Source organism: Euprymna scolopes, chromosome 35 (assembly GCF_053919585.1).
Source record: "Euprymna scolopes isolate OS-2025 chromosome 35, ASM5391958v1, whole genome shotgun sequence".
NCBI classification, from domain to species: domain Eukaryota; kingdom Metazoa; phylum Mollusca; class Cephalopoda; order Sepiida; family Sepiolidae; genus Euprymna; species Euprymna scolopes.
Window position 1 is genome coordinate 42,872,013 of NC_136516.1, and position 4,386 is coordinate 42,876,398.

The following is a 4,386-nucleotide window of genomic DNA, read 5'->3' on the forward strand; positions in this document are numbered from 1 at the left end:
GCAAACCAGTCACCTCTCAAGACTTGTTTAGAACAACGAACCATCGGAAACTGTTCTGAAACTAAACATGGCTTACACTTTTCCACAAGTTACACTTTTTTTTTTCACATTAATCTTGTCGATTACAAACTTAAATTTCAAATTAAAAAAATAATTTTGAAAAAAAATATTTTTTATGATTTTTATCGTCGGGGATCAGTTTTCAATTATAACGTTCCACAAAATGGAACACGTACTTTGGGACCATCACCGAGAAAAATATTGGTACTCTCTCATGCGAATGGTAATTATTCCTGTTTAAAAAAAAAAGGGGGTTAGGAAGGGAACTTTCTTAAACCCTCTTCCACCCACCTCTCTTTCTCATCTATCTTATCTATTTCATCCATGTCGTCTCGCTTGAAAGAATCCTAATTATAAGAAAATGCCACTTGCAAAAATTTTATGGACAATAATGTATTATAGTAAAGTCAGACCCGTTGAATTGTCAAAACCCCCAAAAAACGTGTTTCTTTTTGTTTTTATTTTTTTGTTAGACAATTAAAACTTTGTATTCAGTTTAATTTGTATTGAATAATTTTGGATTTTTTTTTTTTTTTGTTTGAATTGAATATTTTAGAATTTTTTTTTTTTGTTTGAATATTTTTGGAAAATTTTTTTTCGTTTGAACTGAATAATTTTTGAATTTATTTGGAAAATTTTCAACGCTAAAATAGGACATTACTGTGATATTCATTTACAGCATACTCAAAAACCTGTAAAATTCGTCATTGAGTTGGAAAGAAAGTAAAAGTCTACCTAACCCCTTTCTTTTAGATGAGAATAAACATCGGTCGCATGACAGAGTCGCATATTTTCTCGGTGATGATCACAAAGTATGTGTTCAATTTTGTAGAATGTTATAATTGAAAACTGATCTCCAACGATAAAAGTCATAAAAAATATTTTTTTCAAAATTTTTTTTTAATCTGAAAGTTAAGTTTGTAACTAATGAGATTAATGTGAAAAAAAGAAAAAAGAAGTGTAAATTGTGGTCAATTTCCTAAAGGTCCGCCATATTTTTTAATACACAGTAGATCAAGGTCCATAGAGTTTTACAATTATATAGATTACACTTTAATTCTGTAGCGGAGCTAATGACGCTTATATCAATATCAGCCGCATGGCATATATGCAAATGACCAAGCCAGTACTCAAAGTAACATTACAGTGGAGGAAGAGAAGAAAAAAGAAAAAAAAAAGAAAAAGTAAGGACACACATGAGCAGCAGACGACATTGGATATATGTGGGTGGCAGAGGATAAAAAAAAGCGTGTGCTGGCACAAGATGAATGTGCGGCCTGTGGCGGAGAGAAATTTTAAAGCCCATGTTCAGATGGCAGGATTTTGTTAACTACATGGTGAACTTTTAAAGCAAGATGGAAAGTACCGTTAATAAATGCCTTTGTTAAAACTGAAAAAAAAAAAAGAAGCCAAGTTGAATTTAAATAAAACTATACAAAGCTGCGTCCATCATACAAATATTGGTAAAACTGCATTTTTAGATGTGTGCACAAAATGACTTACATTTATTGGTGGCAGATTGTCTAAGAATTAATGCATCTGACATGCACATTTGGCACTGTTTTTATAATATAAGACAATATTACAACATTAAAATTAAGTTGTTTTTTTTCCTGTTGTTTCTTCTAAATAGAAACCGATCGCTCATGAACGCAACATGTTTTCGGTTTTGTTTCTTTATTCTTAAATTTTTTTCCTAGCGATTGTTTTGCAATTTAGCATCTAAAACTAATCCTACCTGTTTTCATATCCTCAATATCGGAGAAAAAACTTTTTTACATCCCAACATTTTTTTTTGTTGTTTTTCTTTGAGAGCCACCACTTATCAAGGCCCAAAGCCCACTCGAGGATAAGGGTTAATGAGTGTAAGGTGATAATGTAGTAACTGTTAATGGTGTAAATTGGGTAAACTTTAGATTATTTATGAGGACGGCCCAACAAGAACTTGTTTACATTGGACTTGAAGACTACCATGTTGTATTCAACTGGGAAGCAGGCCAGCAGACCAGTGTTATACAGGTTAACAGTTCTGGGCAATAAGCTTTGTTCGTGGAATCTGTGTTTAAATTTAGGTTAAGATAGAGATTGCAAGAAATCATATACAGTGGTTGTAGCTAATCTTTCGAAAATTATTAAACATGACGTCACTGTTTAGTTTTTTTGTTTTTCCCCCCCCCCCCCCACAGGAATCACCACTTATCAAGGCCCAGAGGCCACTCGTGGATAAGGGTCAATGGGTATACATTAGTCAATGTGATTATAGCGTAGTAAACATAAGTCGTGAGAATTTTGTAACTTGGATTATTGAGGGGAAATCAATCTCCCACTTTTTTCCTTTTGTCTATTGTAAGCATCAATGGTTAAGTACCAGTTTTGATTGTTTTTGTCTTAGTTAAAATGCCCCTCAGAAGATCAAACTTAGGTCGTCGTACTCGCAGAGCAGAAAGCAGTGTGGCGAGTAGTTACCAGTCAAATTCTGGAAGAGCTGGTATCAGCAAACGAGTACAGAAGACAAAAAAAGATGATTCAGATATGCGCAAATGAAGCAGCAGACCAGTGGGCAGCAGGACGTTAAGAAACATGATTGCGGGTACGGCAATTACGTTTTGCATCTCAAGACCTGCTTCGTTCTCAGCAAAATGAACACGAGTTGCTGAATAACGTCAACAAGAAACAGCAGATCAGCGTCAAACACAATTCCATGCTCACCAATCACAAGATTTGAATCGCATTCCGAAACAATGCTTACAGTTTGATCTAATATACTCTTATCATTTTAAAATGGACTGAAATTTTTGAGAGAAACACAAAGCATATGTTGTGCTGCCGGAAAAATTAAACTTGCCTCAACTTGAAGAACCGCCAGAACAATTAAACACTTTACTTGGAGGGTATATTGCTGAATCAGGGCATTTTCTACCTAACATGAGGAAATGCAACTCATGCTTCCAAATGACGCCATTCGCTGCTGAAATCATTACAGCTCAATTCATGCAAACTTTTAAAGTGAAAGGACAAATCTATACTCCTATAATTTTTTTCTTTTTTTTTTTTTTTACACAGTGATCACCACTTATCAAGGCCCGGAAGCCACTCAGGGATAAGGGTTATTGCAAGTACATTACGTTAGTGTGGAGATTTGATGAAGTGTTTACTTAAGGGGGCGGTTCATTAGGAATTTGTTAACATTGGACTTGAACACATCCAAGTTGTAGTCCGGTGGGAAGAAGGCAGACGGAACAGAGTTCCACAGGCGTGCAGTTCTAAGAAAGAAGCTTTGTTCATGGAATCCACGTTTTGATCTAGGCACAGATAAAGAGTGGGGGAAATTTTTCACAGTGGATTCAGCTAGACGGGTGTTTTTCGTGAAAGATTGGCGAGGGGGGGACCAGAGATTGAAGTTCAGACGAGCACCTGCCATACTATCTCTTTAAAAAGAAAATACAACTTTGTTATATATGGGTCATAGAATTGTATTCATCTGCAAAAGATCTAGCTAATTTGCATATTCTTTTAAACATTCATCTTAATTAATTCCATCTTAGTTTTTTCGGTTTTCATATAGAATGATCATCTTAAGTTATTACATGTAATTATATGAATGCAGATATTCTACACGGTTTATACTTGTGTACTATTTGTGTAAAAAAAGGTTATAGCAAACACAAATCTATTTCTATATATAATTATGTATTTGTAGATATATTTGTTTAAAAGAATTTTGCCTACCAAACTCCTCTGTCAGTTTTTGGTCTACAGACAAGAAACTTAGGGTATATGAACCCATGTGAAACTTTATATTTGGGTTCTAGCTGAGGAAAATCGGTGCAAAAGTGTGAAAATTAAAAAAATGGAATTCGTCAGGTGACTTTTTTTTTTTTTTTTTACATGGGGTTCACCGCTTATCAAGGCCCGAAGGCCACTCAGGGATAAGGGTTATTGTGTGTACAGTAATCAATGAGATAGTATTGTAGTAATCATTAGTATTGGGTGTTTAGTTAGAGTGTCTTACTTCAGGGGGCGGTTTGTCAGGAGTTTGTTTATGTTGAACTTGAAAACGTCCAAGTTGTAGTCAGGTGGAAAACAGGCAAGCGGCAGAGAGTTCCACTGGCGTGCAGTTCTAAGAAAGAAGCTTTGCTCATGGAATCTACGTTTGGATTTAGGCACAGGTAAAGAATGGGGAAAATTATTGACAGTAGTTTCAACCAGACAGGTGTTTCTCGTGAAAGATTTGCGAGGGGGGACTAGGGATTGGAGCTCAGACGAGCACTTACCATGGAAATAACGATAAAACAAAGACTCACAACGTCTCTTCTGTGGGAGAGA